This window comes from Neovison vison, chromosome 11, assembly GCF_020171115.1.
Source record: "Neovison vison isolate M4711 chromosome 11, ASM_NN_V1, whole genome shotgun sequence".
Classification (NCBI taxonomy): Eukaryota; Metazoa; Chordata; class Mammalia; order Carnivora; family Mustelidae; genus Neogale; species Neogale vison.
The window spans coordinates 81743657-81763206 of record NC_058101.1 but is presented as its reverse complement, the minus strand read 5'-3'; positions in this window follow the sequence as shown (position 1 = coordinate 81763206).

The window sequence follows — 19550 nt, the reverse complement described above, 5'->3', positions numbered from 1 at the left end:
TAATAAATACCATTTGAAAGGACAAGTGTTGTGTGGTTAATCACTGCGTTGTTAGCATCTAGCACATTGGCTAGCATATAGTAACTACTCAACGTATATTTGCTGAATGAAAAAATGCATGAATAAAATTAATATACAATTAATCAAAAGTGATTCTCTAGTCTTAACATCTCCAGTAGGTAAGACTGAATCTTTTGTCACAAAATATGGATATATTAGCACTTTGGAAAATAAAAAACAACATCACAAGTACTTAAAATCATATGTCAAATACATAAAATATGAAATCACCATATTCTAACTATGAGCTCTCTGACAACAGAATAAATTTTTGTTCATCACTATATTCCAACTCCTGGCCCACAATCATGTACAGAATTTCCCTCTTCAGCTCATCTGTAAATAAAGAGGAAATATAATTATTGCACTGTAATTTTAGATGGTTTCCTCCAGAAATGCCTTTGAGCTAGTTGCTTCTGAAACATTAGGAAACATTTCTGAGCAGTGTGTTTTCTTCCTTCTCACCTGTGACTGTCATTCAAATAATGTGATTTTTCCACAGCCTGGATAAACCGAAAATGGGAGTTAATCAAAGAGCTCTCAGCTGGAACATTTGACTTGCTACACATATTCTTACATCTAATGGGGATTAGGTTATTTTAAAAATAATTTGCTAGTGTGAAAGACAAGGTTCAAATGAAAAACACACATGTATAGATCTAGATTAAGTCCCTTACAAGTTCATACTTCTTGACATCTATTGGGACTATTGTAATCTGGGTTTCTGGGTTTGATTTAACAGAAGGGCAAAATCTTGTGGTGAAATTGATATGATGCCCCTCTCAGGTGTAGTTTCTTTCCTCTCAAATCTAAGTTTAGATGTACTCTGGGATTTCTTTGACTTGAAAAGCTTGAGTGTGTTAAAACTTTATAGCTATTACTGGAATTTTAGGATTTTCTGAGATTTAAGGCTCTGATTCTAGACACCATGTCTAAGAATTTTTTTCCTTGTTAGGAGAACACCTAGTCTTAGGCCTCCTTATAGTGACAGGTGTGTTCTGGGGATTAATGATAATGTTTAAAAAATACAGAGTTCTGTAGATGAAATATGCTTCTTCGGTTCAAAACATTAGTGGTCCAGCTGAATATTTTCAGTTATAAAAATTGAATCACATGTGTTTACCAAAACAGTGCTTCCAGTGCACTTGCTACCCACATGTTTTTATGTATCTACCACATGTATAACTTATTAAAATATCTTACAGATGCAGTTGGATAAAAATGATGCACTTGAAATTTAATAACATTTAATTTACCAAGTACTTTATCACTGTCCTGGAAGGAAAGTCCTCAGATTCTGTTTGGTAGAGTTAGCAAAAGAACTGTAGTAATAGAACTGACTCTTCTAGATAATTTAGCCTTCTCATATCACTCTGTCATCCTGGTGGAAACTGCTGTCTTCCTTGGCATTTGTTTTTACTTGACTTTAAGACCAATTTATATAATAACAGCATGAAGTCTTCAATTTGACATACCCTTTTCATACCTCACCTCATACCTCACCTATGATCTTTTAATTTATTACTGCTGGTGTTTTCTGCATTGATTTGATGTTTTATCGCAAATGTACAGAAAATTGTTTTTCTTTAGACTGAAAATCAAGAGTCACTTTTTTGTGATGCTGAGCAAAGCATCATATATGCAAACAGGGAAGTTATTAGCATCTTACAGATTACAAATTAGGCACAGCTGGAGACTGTATTAATATCTTCAGGCTAACTAATACAGAGAAGCAGTAATTTACTAATGGTGCTAGACTTTGTCCATTATTGAATAGGCATAGAATTAAGTGTTATAGAATCATTTTGTTCATATTCTATGTGTTACCTTTAAGATAGGGTAGGAGATTTTTACAGTCTGAAGGAACTCACTGAACTTTTAGAGCATGAAATACTTTAGGTTAGGAAAGCCAGACTCTATAAGGACTATTTTAATGGACGTTTTGGTCATTAAATTTTGAATAAATATAAAAAGAATGTAAATATATCCTAAACAAAAAAATAAGTACTTAACAAAGAATTTGTCATCTTTTACCGAAGTCAGCCTAAAAGAGAAATAAAAATCTCATTGCAGTTATTTGAAAAATAGCCCATAGTCGATTTGCATTAGATGTTGATTTAACAAGGTCTTCTTTGGTTAGCATTTAATAAAGTGTACTGTACCTGTAAAACAGTTTATCTCATTGAATATTATCAAGTTTATTAATATTATTAAATATTTATTGATTTTTTCTTGGATAATGCTTGGCACATAATAAATGTTAAATAAAAATTATTGAATTCATTAAATTGTATTGAAGAAAATTAATATTTAATATAGAAAGATAGCACTAAGATGTGTTTGAATTAAATGCAAACAATATGTCTGAAAAATTAGTTCTGGCTTGTCTGTTTATTCTAGACCATATGCTTTTGAGAACAGCTGTATTTTGGTTTTTTTTTTTTTTTTTTTTTTTTTAAGATTTTATTTATTTATTTAACAGACAGAGATCACAGGTAGGCAGAGAGAGAGACAGGAGGAAGCGGGGCTCGATCCCAGGACTCTGGGATCATGACCTGAGCTGAAGGCAGAGGCTTTAACCCACTGAGCCACCCAGGCGCCCCAAGAACAGCTGTATTTTGGATCCAAATGTTGCCTTTTTTCTATTACTTTAGTCTTATAGATCAACTTAACATGTGTATGGGGAATGAACTTAGGAGCTCAAGTTAGAAACTCCTGGATGCATAGCCATAGAACCTGACTTAATAGTTGTAAGAGCCGATAAAACCTCAGGGTGGAGGACCTCTCAGAAATCTAACATACTTCTCTTCTGGGATTTCTCAGAGAGTCTTCCAGAGATCTCAAAGTCCACCTGAGTTGTTCCAGAAAAAAAGAAAAAAAAGATTCTGTAACCAAATAAGTTTGGGCAATGCTGCTTGCTATAGCTCTCTCCTGGTGTGTCATAATGCACATTAAAATATTAAAACTCCAAGCACTAAAAAAAATATATCTATATGTATTTAACACAACATCTCTTAAAATATACTTGACCCTGGGGGCTCTTTTTTCAACTAATCCTATTAATATAGTAAGGACCTAATATTCTTTTCTGCATATTTTGGACAATTCTGTCTTAAGGAGCTATCAATAACTTACATTAATTGTGAAAACCAGATGAAGAAAAAGGAAACATGAAGACCTTGGACTTTAGAAGAAGTCAGAAAGGTTTCCCTTGAGGGAGGAAAAGAAACAAATCAGGAATCAATGGGGGTGATGGACCAGCTTCACAATTTGTCAAGTGGTTGTCTATGACTTCATAACTATTGACAAGTACCATATGTAAATGTTAGGGCTCTCTTTTGATGCAGAAGCTATTATGCATCATGACTCAGAAATAAAATTTATTTGAGCCAAGGGGCTAAGATGGTTAGGATAGTTTAATTTGTTACAAATAGAATATAAATGGAGATGAAAACAATAAAGAAAAATCATAAAATCACAACACTGTAAGAGGCCTTTGAAAGATTCTGTTTTATTTTTATTCTATTTGGAAAGTTCTCCAATCAAAACAACGCATATTCAATTACTTTGTTGATAAATTTTCATGATTTTTATGTCATTAATTCTTTATAATATCAAATTCAAATCCCTTATAACTCGAGCCTGTTTCCTCATGTCTTGCCTATGTGTGCATATTGGTTTACTGTCACTTAATGGAATTTTGTCATCTTTTATCTGAATTCTTTAACTAAGCCCTTCTTGTCTTCAGAAAGAGGGATTTAAAATGTGTTCTGAAGCTAGATTTCTGTCCTGGAGAAAATGGGAGCTATATCTTCTTTATTTCTGACGGGAGTGTTTTCAGAGTCTCCCACATAAAACAAGTGACAAGTATACATAAGGGTCTATTTGATGGGAAGAGGACAAAGAGGTTCTCAGTAATACATTTAAGAAAGAGCTGGGATTTCTCTATATTTGGCACCTAGAAACACAAAAAGCAGTTTATGTGAGGATAAGTTAGCGACTTAATAACCAACCAAGTAAATAAAGTTAGGCAGCATGTGGATTTTTCAATTCTCTTTCAAGTCAAGTCTGTGGCAAAAAAGAGGGACTTTGTTGGTGTCAGGTGATGCTTCAAGGACAGGAAAAGCACCTTGGAAAGCAGGCGCAGGTGCTCAGAAGGGATTCTGGTTGGAGACTGCTCCCAGAGTGCTTTTGAACACCATGAAGAATGCATTCATCTACCTTCAGTTCAATAATTAATGTCACTATTCCTACAGTTTCTCTTAGAATAACAAATACAGGAAACTCAAGACTTTAAAGATATCTCACTTTAGATGCTTCATTTTATGGCATATTTTAGCCTTGATATTATTATGTGTTATAGTGACACAACGTGGAGATAGTGTTTTCAGATTTAGGGGAATTCTTATGACCTCCACAAAAGAAGAGACAGTGGACTCTGACAGAATACTTTATTCAATTTTTATTTATCATAAAAAGAGAGCAAAAATGTTTAAATGATTGGCTTCGCATTATGGAACTGAGCTCTAATTGGAACCTAGATGATTGTTTGCACTTAACATGGCAATTGACTTTGCCTTCAGAACTCTAGAGTTGTTTCATGCAGAGTTTTGTGCTCTCTAAGGCGATTTCAGTCCAGAATCTCACCTGGGTTCTAAGGAAATTCTGAAATTGAAGCAACTTCATGGAGAAAAGAAAACATTCATGCACACCCACATCCTCACCCCCACCCCATTGCCCAAGCACAGGCTTTGAAGAACTTCCTGTTGTTGTTGCTGACATGGAGAGGAAAGGCATCCTCTGCTCTTTTTCCTTGGAGTTCTATTTCTGCAAATCTCTAGCTCAATGATGGCTGTTTTTGACCAGCATCTTGCATGTACTTTCCTTTGTATATAGAGGACATTTTGCTTTTATATAACGGGTATTAACTGGACATGATTTTTCTACCACTTATCAAATTTTCTATCATATTATTAGATTTATTTTCCTTATTTTATATATGAAAATTAATTTTAACACTACAATTATTTTGTAACCTGATTATTTATTTATCTCCTATTCATTTGGTGCACAGCATATTAGTTCTGAAAGAGGACTTTGAGATCATGTGCTCTAAACTCTCTTTTTTTCCCATTGTGGAAAAGTTATTTATGTGCCTCAGGACATATGATAGCTTACTAAAAGAGTGGCAGTTAGAATTTGGGCAACCTGAAATAGCATGTGATCACAAACTGATGGAATGCCTATTCTGAATTTAAGAAACAATTTCAAAATTAGCTGATTTGAATACTGAGGCAGTCTGGATATGTGGTAAGTTCTCATTCAGTATTTGTAGACTGAATGGATAAATAATAGATGTTGAATAATAGCCATTCAAGTCATGATTTTTGTGGACTTGTTTGTTTTATTTAACATTCTAGATCATCCTTGATGCATTTATTTTGTCTGCATAAATTAATAGCTCACTTTCAACATAAATCCATAAATTTAATGTCTTTTGCATGGAAATAGAGTCTTTTTTTGATTCAAACAAATTATTTCTCACATGTTCAGTACACCTGTGCTGGTCCATTCAGCAAGGCATATCCATTTGTAAGTGCAGAAACCAGCCTTTTCTGAGTTGGGAGATAATATCCTTTACACATTTGGAGGTGTTGATTTGTAAACGGAAGGATAAAAAGTATCCCAAATGCCAGCTAGCTCTTCTTTGATATTTAAAATGTTGTCTAGGTTTATATCTAAATTTTTATATTGATCTCAAAAAATATAGTAAGAAAAACAATTTTTACTCAGAAGTTTATATATTTGGTTCAAAAAAGGTTATAAAAACATTTTTTTTTCTGCTAAGCAATTATAGTCTAACACTAATATGGTAAAGTCACCTGTAGGAGAATAATGACATCTATGAGTTAGAATTTTTGGTAGTTAGATGATACATTAATTAGTTGATACAGATAATTAGATGATACAAAAAATGGTAAAGTTTATTTTACTTGTCTATTTCCATATGTGTCCTATATATCCATCAGAAATACAGAATGTATTATTTAAATAAAATCTAACTGAACTGATTGAAGGTGGAATCATTTATCTTTGTTAGTGTCTTTATGAGGACATTTACACATGCAGTAATAGAGATGGATAATTAAACATATTGATTTCAATAATACTTTAATGGAATATAATTGATCTTTCAAACTTTGTATCACTCCTGATTCTCAAAATCTTGGTTTTAAGTATCAAGATTGTTCATTAAATAACTCACTTCTATTCCTCTTTGCTATTAAATTTTGAAAATGCCATAAATCTTTGTCAAAACTGCATTTGTTATCTCTTAGACACCTTCTTTATGACATCCTCAGCATCATCAATTTCAAAACTGAGTTGCACCATCTTGTGTTTAATTTGCTATTACTCAGTTAGTTATGAATACTATTACCGCCTTTAAGTCCTTTATGCCTTACTCTGCTGTTCTCTCTCATTTTCACATAAACTGGTATATGAACTGAAATAGATCCTGTTATGTGGAAAGAGTCAATTAATTCACACTTTGATCTAATAAGATAGGCTCTATCCTTGGATAGGATTTGTGGGCATGACAGTAAAGTCTCTCACTCTATCCCAGCAGAATCCTCCCAGTTCAACAAGCTGTTAGGCATTTGGAAATCTTTTCTGATTTTCTATATATGGCTTCCCAGCATAGCTTTCCAAACTTCCTTGGTGTAAATTATCCTTTTTCAAAATCTAAAATGTGCTTGAGATATTTCTGAAAAAATTTCTCAATATAGACTTTAATTGAAGATGGAATGTAGTTCAAATGCTTTCTCCTGAATTGTTATCAGGTGTCTAAAACAGCAGGCAGTAAACTGTCTTTTTTCCAGCTAAGCACCTATTAAAGCTACTGGCTGTATTTGTTATAATACCAGCCAGTTAGAATGAAGCCATTCCAGACTGACTTATCAATCATGTATGCTACATTTTCAACTGACCTACTCTTTCCATGTAGTAATCTCATTGCAGTTTCCTTCTTAAAAGTAGCCAACACATCTATTTTAACCTTTAATTTCCTTGAGCCTCTCTGGTATACCCAGCAGACAAAGGTATAGAACAACACAGTTCCTAATTTATAGAGAGATTATACTCTAAAAGGTCATTTGTCAATTAGCTTAAAATAATGGCACTCATTTCCCCAGAAAGCAATGCTATTCTTGTTGTTTAGGTTCTTTTTGTTGTCTTCAAAATTTTATCCTTATTATTTATCAAAATACATTCCCGGTACATGGTAGGTGTTAAATAAAATTTGTGGCATGAATGACTGAATGTAATGCCCAACACTGTAAAACCTAATCACAATGCAGTAAACCATTTATATGAGAAAAACGCTTTCTGAGTTCCACTTTGGAATAATGCCAGCTACAAACCTTTCAATAATACACTGGAGTAAGAACTCGTTACCAATTTCCCTGACTTGTGAATAGACACTTCCTAGTCTGTCTTCCTGGGAGCCCTTTTAAGTCTTGCATAGCTTGTTCTCTCTTTCTTTTTTTCTGCTTGCTGCATGAATTGGTTTCCTGTTTCCCTGGTGTTGTATGTAGTTTCACATATTTTATTTAATCTGCTACTCCTGAAATAAGGGAGTATTTCTTGAGAGGTTTTCTTACTATGTGAATAACAGGAAAGTAAACTATACCAAATATTTTATTATTTTATTTTATTAAGATTTTATTTATTTAGTTGAGAGAGAGAGAGAGAGAGAGCACAAGCAGAGGGGAAAGGGAGAAGAAGGCTCCCCAAAGAGCAGGGAGCCTGACATGGGTTTCGATCCCAGACACTGGGACCACGACCCGAGCTGAAGGCAGAAGCTCAACCCACTGAGCCACCCAGGCTCCCCTATACCAAATATTTTAAAAGAAAACAACACAACCCCCCACTCCCAAATTTCTTTTTATATTTACTCATAATTCCTTTTCTGGTTGCTCATAATAAGGAAGTAGGGTTTTACATAAAATTTTTTGAGTTTTATATAAATTCTAATAGACAAAGGTATTTTTACTCATAAAGGGCAATGAAAACATTTTTCTATTTAGATAATTTTGGTTAGGCTTTCTCGGGCCAGTGTCCAGAAGTAAAAGGGAAGACTAAGGCTTCATGGTCTTGAACAGAATTTATCAGTTAATTCTGGCCAAATTGATGCTGAGTAAAACCCACTCAGAGGAGTGCCTGGGTGGCATAGTTAGTTAAGCCTCCAATTCTCTATTTCTGCTGGGTCATGATCTCAGTGTCATGAGATCAAGCCCTGTGAGGGGCTCTGTGCCCAACATGGAATCTGCTTGTCCCTCTTCCCCAGTGCTCTCTTTCTCAAATAAATAAAATCATAAAAAAATAAATAAAAACCACTCAGAAACTCAGTGGCAGGCAACAATAAGCAGTTGTCTCTTGCTCCTGTATTTGAGATTTGACTGGGATTCAGTTGATGGAGATGGGGCTTGGCAATAGGCTGGAAGTGAGGTTTAGGTCTCTTCTAGGTATCTCTTATTCTTCTGAGATTAGTAGGCTACTCAGGCACTTTCTTCTCATGTCTATGGAAGAATTTAAGGATAAATCTGCCTTATAAACATGTATCAAGCCTTTGCTAATTTAGATCTCATTGACTAAAGAAAGTCACATAACTCTGCTCCAAGTCAAAAACCAAGAAGTAAACTTCCCGCAACTTCCTTGCAGGAAGAACGGCAAAGTCAGATGGCAAAGGGTAGATACAAGGAAAGGTGTAGAACTGAGAACAGCAATGCATTCTACCACCTAGGACGAGATAGAGAACATGTGCTTGCCCCAGGGAAGCTAAAAATTTGGTACTTTTTAAAACCAGTATTCTTTAGCATGTTGCTGTCCAGTTTTCCTGACACCCATTTGTTGACAAAGCTGTCTTTTTCCCATTGTATATTCTTGCCTCTTTGTCATAGAGTAGTTTACCATAATAGCATGGGTTTATTTCTGGGCTCTGGCAAGGGAAACAAAAGCAAAATTAAACAATTGGGACTATACCAAAATGAAAAGTTTCTGCACAGTGAAGGAAACCATCAACAAAACAAAAAGACAAGCTACTGAATGGGAGAAGATACTTTCAAATCATATATTCAATAAGGGCTTAATATCCAAAACATATCAGGGACTTAAACAATTCAACACCAAAAAAAAAATCCAATTAAAAAAATAGGCAGAGGATGTGAATAGATATTTTTCTGAAGAAGACATACAAATGGCCAACAGACACCTGAAAAGATGGTCAACATCACTCATCGTCAGAGAAACGAAAATCAAAACCACAGTGAGATATCACTTTACACCTGTCGGAATGGCTAAAATATAAAAGATGAGAAATAAGAAGTGTTGCAGGGAATGTAGAGAAAAAGGAAACCTCACCCAGTGTTGGTGGAAAGGCAAATTGATGTAACCACTGTAGAAAACAGTATGGCAGGTCCTCAAAAAGTTAAAAATAGAACTACCATATGATCCAGTAATTCCACTACTATTTTTTTTTAATCCAAGGAAATTGAAAACACAAATTCAAAAAGACATATGCACGACTATGTTTATTCCAGCATTATTTGTCATAGCCAAGATTTGGAAGCAACCCAAGATTTGGAAGCAAGATTTGTCCATTGGTAGATGAAAAGAAAAAGAAGTGTGTGTACATACACACACATACATGCATATATACTATGGAATGTTACTCAGCCATAAAAAATGAAATCTTGCCATTTTCAACAACATGGATGATCCTGCAATGTTTCATGCTAAGTGACTAAGTGTAATAAATCAGAGGCATGAGTAACAATGTCCTTTAAGTAGTTGTTTAGTATTTAGTGAAGGTGGAGAGAAAATGAGTATCTAATGGAACAAATTGTGCAGAGAAACATTTACTCAGTAATTTACTTTTCTTGCCAAACCAGTGTCAATATTTTGAGGGGCAAAAATTGTGTAATATAAGAGTGCAGGTTCTGAGCCAGGTTGCCTGGATTTAAATACCACTCCACTCTTACTAGCTGTGTGACATAGGGTAAATCATTTGACCTCAAGTTAGTTATAAACATAATTAATATGCTACTGTTTTCTCTTCAACTTTCTTTTCCATATAGCAAACCAAACAACTTCTTAGAAGGCAAAGAATTTAAAATTTAGGCAACAAAATAAATTTCATTTCAATAGATGTGCATCATGCAGTATTTGGAATTTCAGCTGATTACAACTGACTTTACTTGCCCACAACTGCAAATGTTCATTAAAAAATTATTCACTAGAACTCTATCTGCAATAGAGAGGGGCATTCACTTGAGGCATAAGGTTATGATAAAATATGAATTTAAATTTGATCATTTATTCCAATATTATTTTAACAGCTTCATAAGTTGGCTTCTCATGGTCATTGTCATGACTTTCCCTGTATTCCTACTCTGGTTCCCTGGTCTCAGACAAGGGGAGGGAGCTAAGCTGGTTTAAAAAACTGAGCAATCAGGGACAGTAATGCTGATTGATGAGAGGTTTTGAACCATCACTGGTCATAGCAGAACATGTTTTCTATTGAGTTGGAAGGGATATGTTTATAAGCTGCTTGGAGTGGGAGATGGGATTGCAAAAGACATATTTGAATAATGAAGCTAAATTATTCTATAAGAAAAAAGGTTTTGTTAGTGTAGGGACTTTAATTTTTTGTGTGAGATGTGAAAATTTGGGACCGTGGTTGAGTTGTTGGGGACAATAGAAGAAGGTTCTCAATAGAAAGCTGAGGAGGCATAGAGCACTGGGTGTGATGCAAAAACAATGAATACTGTTACACTGAAAATAAATTAAAAAAAAAAAGCTGAGGAGGATCACAGGGGCTGCGAAGTTCTTGTCTCTAAAAGGTGATTAAATATTTAGTTTTTGTTGAAAGCAATACTAATTTTTAAGCCTTTCTAAGTCATCTGTGTCTTTGTTTGTCTCTCATATGTGGTTGGTTTACTTTCCCCCTTTTCATGTCAGCCTTGCTAAAGTGATCTTGGGCCAATGGGAAAATTAAGATGTGGAAACTGGGGAGGGGAGTTGCTTATCAAGTACTTACTAAATAACTCTTATGTACAAGACATTCTTCTAAGACACTAAAGGGAAAAATAAACAGTTCCAAGTTCATAGTGGAGCTTACCATGTAAACCAATTATTTCCATAAAATCTGTAAAATGTATAATTTATTGAAGACTTAGCACCTGGCTAAAATACTAATTTCTACTACAAATCCTTGCATCATTTTAGTAATAACCACTTAGACTATCCACCCATACTTTGGCCAGTCAGTGCCTTGACTTCCTCAGTTCCTGTTTTTTAGCTCACTTTCTCTGTATTCCCATTTCATTTGTTTTTAACCTTTTTACGACCTTTAATCCATTGACCCTCTCCCACTTCCACATCTCTTTTTTTACGGTTCATTTCTTCCCACCATCACCCACCTATGTCCTCACTTCTCTCCTTGACTATTTTAGCGTCAGTACCTTTGGCCACTCCCTTTGCATAAATCGTCAACTCCCCTGCTTTTCTCTTACCTAGCAAAACTCTGCCCTATTTAAATATAATTGTATTTCACGAGTGGAATCAAATAGCTGAATGTGGCTTCAAGAAACATCCAACAACACTTACTAGTCTCTTTAGATTTATGATGACAAATCTAAAGTGAGCACTCAATCCTGCAGGGAAGTCCTACTAGATTTTTCTAGTAAGTTCATTTTCCTTCTCTCTGAAGTGATGATTTTACACTTTATTCTCTCCTTTTAAACTTTCAGTATTTCTTATCTCACCTTTAGTCTCAGATTATGATAGAAGTGCTCAGAACTGCTTCTACTTCCCATCACCAAGTCCGTCTACATTTTTACTGTTTTCTAGTTCCTAGAAATAAACTGTCCTTGTTCTCCCCGTAGCCAGCTCCTTCACTTGTGCTCCATTCCCTCTTATTTTCTGGCATTCTCTGCCAGTGCAGTATCTTACCTCTAGTCTGCTTTTTTGGCTTCTTTTCCAGTGGATCATTCCCATGAGCTTATAAATATGGTATCATAGTTTCCAACTTTAAAGGGAGAGTCTGCCCTTTCCTTTAGTTTCCCTTTATACTACCATTCTATTCCTCTGCTCCTTTTGACAGTAAAAGTCCTTGAGAAATTTGCCTAAACTTTGTATCCATTTCTCATTTCATTCTTTGAAAAAAAAAATGCACCCTCATCACTCTTTTCTTTCTTTCCTTCCATTGAAACTGCTCTTGTCAGCAGCTAGCCCTGACTTCTAGCTTGCCAAAGTCAGTGTTGACTTTCAGTGCTCATCTCATTCACCCTCTCAGCAGCACTGCACCCTTCCTAGGCTTCCGTCGGACCAGATATCTAAGGTTTTTTGTTTATTTGTTTGTTTTCTGTTTCACTGGTTGTGTCTTCTCAGCTTTCTTTATTGACTTCTCCGTTTTCCAATTTCTTGGCCTTCCTTTCCTATTCTCTTTACATGATTCTATCCAGTCTCTTGTCATTTAACACAACTATAGACCAGTGACCCATTTATAGCTCTAGTTCCCATTTCTCTCATGAGTTTCAAACTGGTGTATTCACTATTCATTTCACTTCTCTTTGATGTCTATTACGTACCTCAAGTGTGACATGTCAAAAACAGAACTCTTGATATTTTGCTGGCCTTCCTGCTTGTCTCTAGTTGTTTTCTTTTCATTTACTATTTCTACACTTCCCCAATTGCTCGGGTCTAGGAATTCCTCCTCTTCCCCCATATCTAATCACTTAAAGAGGCTTTTTGGAACTTGTTTACTCTAAAAATCTGTCTCAACCCAGCACTTCTTTCTACCTGCACTACTGACACCTTCTTCAAGACCCCCCCCTTTTTTTGATAATTGGAATCCTCTCCTTTTTTTTTTTTTTACTTCTACTTTTGCCCTGGTGCCATCCATTCTCCATAAAGCAATTAAGATCTTCTCAAAATATTTTTAATTTATTTTTTTATAATTTATAATTTATTTTTTTAAAAGGTTTTATTTATTTATTTGAGAGAGAGAGTGAGCATTAGTTGGGTGAAGGACAGAAGGAGAAGCAGACTCCCCACTGAGCAGGGAGTCAGATGTGGGGCTTGATCCCAGGACCCTGAGATCATGACCTGAGTTGAAGGCAGATGCGTAATTGATTGAGTCACCCATGTGCTCCAAGTCTTGTCAAAATATTAACAGGGTCATTCATTCTCCTTCATAAAATCCTTCAACACTGTAAGTTACCTGGCTGGTTTAGTCAGAAAGGTATACGACTCTTGATCTTGGAGCTGTGAGTTCAAGTCCCACATTGACTATATATAGTACATAAATAAATAACACTTCAAAAATCCTTTAGCACTGTGGGTATGGTTTATAGAGATGACACAGTTTGATGGAAGAATATATACTTATGTTTTAAATTGTAATTATACTTTAAATGTATTTATATTTATTTTTATGAATCTGCTTTTAACAAATATTTTTTCTAATCAAATATTGATTAACTTGAAGAAGAGGATTACTGTTTTATATCTGTATTTCCACCTTTACTGAGAAAAGGGCATTTCTTTATCTAATCATTTGATCAATCTCTTTGAAAATAACTATATAATACTTTATTGTATGTATGTGCCATGACTAAAGATTTTCCTACTGTTGAGTATTTTGTCTGTTTCTACATCTTAATATAAAAAATAAGAATGTTATAAGTGTGCAAATTGTAGTACAAAATGTGTAATTAGTGGGGCAAAGATTATATACATTTTAAAGACTTTCATTAAGTATCTCTGGGGCTTTGTTTAGATGCCTTGTTGAAAAAGATTGGTTCAAGGTTGAAGGGTCAGTATAGAATAGAACATTGTGGGCTATTCCATATAATCTCTAATGTAGCTTTTTCTTACTGTTTTCCTGAATTCTCCTCACTTTTGTACCAGTGCTCTTTAAGAAGAAGGCTATTATGTGATGAACAGTATTTCAAAGATTTTTATAGGATTCTGGGAGTAGATAGCCTCATTACGTGGTGAGATAAAGTAACTGTTGAAGCATGGAAGAGAGAAGTAGGGTGGCCCACGCACTGAATCAGTAGCAGGAGCATCACTAGTTTAGGATTAGCATTTGTGGTCCAGGAAGCTGCATGTCAGTGATTGGTGCCTGTTACCCACATGAAGATTATACAGAACTGGGACCAATGAGGCTAAATTGATCTATGCAGTGAAAGGCCTCTCTGGATAGGGCAGGGAGGGAGGGGAGGAAAGCTAAACTAGAAAGGGCCATGAGAGAGATAAAGGGACAGCTGTTATGTTTGGGAAAGTTGAAGGAGAGATGGAGAATGAAGATTATAAGTTTTTCTGTTGTCTTGTCAATGTTTCCAAGCAATAAAGATCTAAATTGCTTTAATTGTTTTTCAGTTCTTAGACACATATTAATTTGGATGACACTCCATGCTGTGGCTTGCTTTTAGGCAGAGAGTGAGTTGGCCTGGATTAATGTGGGTTACCATTATGATCAGAATATTTATTCTGTAGACTCTAAGTGGGGCAGAAATTCAAGTGGTAGCAATTTTTTATTGTCATTGGGACTCGCTTGCATCTTCAGGTTGATGTGATCTAGGGAAACAGAGTTGTAATTGCTGAAACTTGCAAACTGTTGAAAGAGCTATGGATATCATATGGATAATATAATATATCCTGTGTTTCCAATTTACATTATATCACAAGCCACATTAATTTTTCAATTGGAAATTTTGTGCATTTTGATGATTTTATGTATTAATCTTTGAAGGACAAGAAAAATAACAGTGATTTTATAATGGATTTTTATTAAAAGTCAGCTAATAACCTAGCAATCAGAATTATGACCTACTTGACCAGGTAGAGTTCTGAAAGCTTGAAAAAAATCTTAAGGGGTATATTTTAAAAAATCACAGTGGATAAACGTGTTATGAGACAAACCTTTTATTATTTTAGTGATGATTACAACAAATTGTAATTATTTTTTAAGAAAGTAAATGTCTTGATAAATGCTTATTTAATTTGCCTTCATGGGAATATGACTTTCTTTTTAAGTGGGAATGCAGACTTATTAAATAATGGCGTAGTACTTCATGGTTTCATAATAATTCCTATTTTTAATACTTAAAAATAGGAGTTTTGGAATTTCTTTTTTTTTTTTTTGAGTTTTGGAATTTCTTGACTATATCCTGTTTACTATGCCTCAGATACATTATATATGTATCTGAAATGATGTGATGTAAATAAACCCAAGGCATGATTAGAGTTTTAAGTACCAAATTGCAGACCAGGGTGACTTGTTTTTTCTAAGATGCAAATGAAGAGAGCATGCCCTTGCAACCTTCATCACCTTGTGTATCCAAACAGTCCAAATGAGTTGTGATGAGTCTGCTTTTAATATCTTAGAACAACTGGTTTCTGAAATGTCACAATTGGAGATTTTATGGTGTCACTTAATGTGAAATAAAACATGAAGGGATTTCAGGGGAAACTTGTCTGTTTGTGGATGTGACAGCAGGCCTGGTTCAGCTGTGCAGTAGGTGAAGGCCTGGGGCCTTAGTAGGCCACCTTGTCATGTAGCACTTGTCTCTTTTGGTCTCAGAAATTCATTCTTCTGAATTCATATTTTGTTAAACTCAATTCATTTTTGTTATTGCTTTAAATTCTGTTTGGAAGGAGATAGAATATTAAACATATCATTTGTCTTAAAAATATGCACGAGATTTTATGAAGGATACTTATGAAAAAAGGTGCCTGGACCAGCCATCGAGGAATGAACAAATTAATTGGGAGACAACATATAGAAACATGAAACAGTCATATAACAAAAAAAGTTGTTTATTTTCGAGTGGGAAAATGAATGTCACATGTGAATGCTATTATAGGAATCCAGACATGGGAGAATGTGTTCTGATATGAAGTGGTTAGGAATTGTGGTATTTGAGTTCAGTGCTAAAGATTGGGCGGGATTTCTGTCAGAAGCAAGGAAGGTTTTGTAGAGAAGGAACGATACATGTGTGCAGAGCTAATAAGGCAGGAGTCTTTTCCTCTGGAATGCACAGTGGCAACAGCCAATGTTACAAATATGTTTATGTTAATGTGCTTCTGAAATGATTTTATGGTTGGTGTTATTGTGTGGTTGAGTTTGTTTTCTTATCCAATAGTTAACTAATAGGTGGGAGTGTCATGCCAAAAGAAGGGGAGACAGCCAAAATAATGTGAATAGCAGTTTCTTGGCAGTTAGGTCTAACTTTTAGTTCCTACAGTGTTGCTTCTTACACTTTTGTTAAAGTGACCTATGATGTGTCATTTTATTTCTCCTGATTTGTAAGATGAAATTGTTGAGTTGGATGCTTTTGAAGTCCTGGGATTCCATGAGTTGGTTCTATAGTGGGCTAAGGAAAGAGGTTCTGGACAGAAGGACCTTGAGGCACCTTTTAGTTCAATCTGTTCATGTGAACTCTTATTATGTGTGGTAGAGATATAACTGTTCATCTTATACTCTAGAAAGATAGTGGATGACCTGTAGGCTATTGCATTTTGCCCTTTCGGAGTAACTAGACTGTTAAGTTTAGAAGGCTGACGTAAGATTTCCCTTTTGGTTACTGTGCAAGAAGAATGAGGTTACTTTTAGTCTTTTATAAGAGAATCTTTTGAGAATAAAATAGCTTTAATGTTTCATAGGGTCAAACAACTTTGAACAGCCCAGAGTGCATTATTCTTATCATGGCTTAGCAGGTGTCCCTGAGTAAGAAGACTAAATATTTAATGTGATACTCATAAGGACTTGCCTGTCTTTTACTCTTAGACTAGTTGCATCCTTAGTATTTATTAAGAAATGTACATGTTTTCAGATTTATAAAACTTCATTATCTAAATTTGGTTCTATTGTCAGTATCAACTAACATTTATTGAGCACCCACTGTTTCTCTGACATTGTATTATGCATTAGGGACTGCATATTAAAGTCTTTTCTTCTCAAGGACTCTGAAATCATCCTTTTAAGGTTAGAAATAGGAACAGAAACTGTGGGATATTAGTAACCTCCAGTGATGCAATAGGTCATCGTAAGGTTTATATTCTTTTATCATCATTTGATACACTGTATTCATCTCTCCATATATAATAATCTTTTTATATTTTCAATTTATTCTCCTGTTATTTAAATGTGGCAGCTGTAGCTAATTTGGATATCAACCACCTGCTGTGTTGTGCCCATCTCTATAAAACTTTTTTCTACAATCTGGAATATATCTAAAAATATTCAGAAGTAAATACATCATCATTAATCTGTCATATACAGTGGCAATTTCACAGAAATAAAAAAAAATGAAAGAATGAAAGTAAACTGAATAAATTGTGAGGTAGAAGTTCTAAATTAACCCCTAATTCTACATCTGACCTAGAGGGACTGCTTGGAGGCAGGGCAGCATCATGAAGCTGGGAATAAATTCTCTTTCATTAGTCTTTGTGTTGTCCCACAAGTGTGGTGTTGTGAAGAAGTTGTTTCCAGTCAGGTTAGGAGCTCCCGTCAGGGCAAACACATAGGATTCTGTTCCTTCCTCGGTGTAGGGTATATGTGGAAATGAACGAGTCAAGTATCTATTCTGTGTATATGAGACATGTGACTATGTAATACCAAGGCTATTTTTAAAACCAATTATAGAATTTTAGAAATGACTTTAATAAAATCATTCTTCTGTGGGTCCATGATGAATATTCCGCCAGCTAAATCCGATTGCCTTTTATTTTTTATAGTTTTTATCCTTATTGAAATCACTCTTTGAGGTTTTCAACACTGTTGGCCATTCCTTTTTTAAAGCAAAAATTCACCTCTTTGTGAAACAAACCCTGCTACTTACTAAAAACATTAGATAATAAACTGAAAAATATAAAAAAAGAAACTGACCCATGATGTTATTACTCAGAGACAGAGCCACTGTTAACAACATAGTATATAGACCGCCTTTCTTTTTTCAACTGTGGATACTGTTAAAAAATGGGATCATCCCATAAATACTGTTTTTTTTTTCCAATTTATTTATTTTCAGAAAAACAGTATTCATTATTTTTTCACCACACCCAGTGCTCCATGCAAGCTGTGCCCTCTATAATACCCACCACCTGGTTTGAAGTGGCGGGGGGGTGGGAGGTTGGGGTACCATAAATACTGTTTTTAAACTAATTTTCTTATTTTACAATATGTTATGTCCATTTTCCATGTTATCAAATATCTGTAATAGCTATAACTTGAACAGCCATAAATCAGATCTGTGCAAAAGTGAAAGTGTTTTATAACTGCACAGTCTCTCCTTGATTCTAAGCCTTTTGGGGAGGGGGAGGGTTCAGCAGCACAAAAATGTAGTGAGTCTTCAAGTTATTCTTGTCTTTTCCAGTTTAAGACTCAAGCTCTTTCGCAGTCAAATTCAAGTACTACAAATCTCAGATATTCCTCATAGTTTGTTCTTTAAATCTCTTTCTCCTCTCAAGAGTTTTTCCTTGGCTCATTCTTTCTCACTCTGATTCAGGTGCTTGCGCTCATCTGAGGTATCATGGAAGAATGGGGGTCCTGTGAAAGTTAAGTACAGAATGGGTGGTGGGTAGGATATGCATCCCATTCACAACTTCCCTCTCTGCTGCTTCATGTCACTAGTGTCTTTGCCTGGTTGGTTCCTGGTGTTGGGGATGCTTGCTGCAACCACAGCTCTGGCTCAGCAGGTAGGGAAGGTCTCTATTGGTTCTTGTCCTTTTGTTGTCTCTGGATAGCTGCTGCTGCTTCTTTTGGTATTGATGGACCTGCTGGGGTCTTAGAACAAGCACATGATAGCTTCTAAGGGTGCCTCTCTGGCTTCCTATGAAGCTTCAGAAGCATAATAGCTGTTACTTCCCCCTCCCATCTCAGATTTGTCCTGCTTAGGACTTATGCTGTTTGGGTGCTTCCTGTAATCCTAGGCAGTCTCTTGCTCTGGAAGCTGGTAGCTCGTCTGCTGCTTCCAACCAAACAACTTGCTCTGGGTTCACAAAAATCCACACATTTTTATCTTGTACTTTTCTTCCATCTCTTGGGATTCACATCTTTGTTCTCTAATTTCATGGGGAAAGTACTGGAGAGTGGGGCCGGTATGAAGAGAAAGGGACAATGCGTTCACTAGATAGTTGCAAAATACTGATTTCCATTTTTTTCCTCTAGTATTCTTCATCTGTCCCCCCACTTCCCATTTTCTCTTGTCTTGGAAAAAAACTAGTAAACCAGTTCATTCTCTTTGTGGTGCCAGAGCAACAGGCAAATTTGGACATTAAGGTAGGAACCCTTCTGAATTTAGCCTTCTCAGTTATCTATAGCGGGGATGCATCAGCAAAAACAAAAAAAGGAGAATCTGTCCATGTTTCAGTTTTTAGCGACAAAGAAGATTTTTGGTGATTTCTTTGGCATACTTTGAATT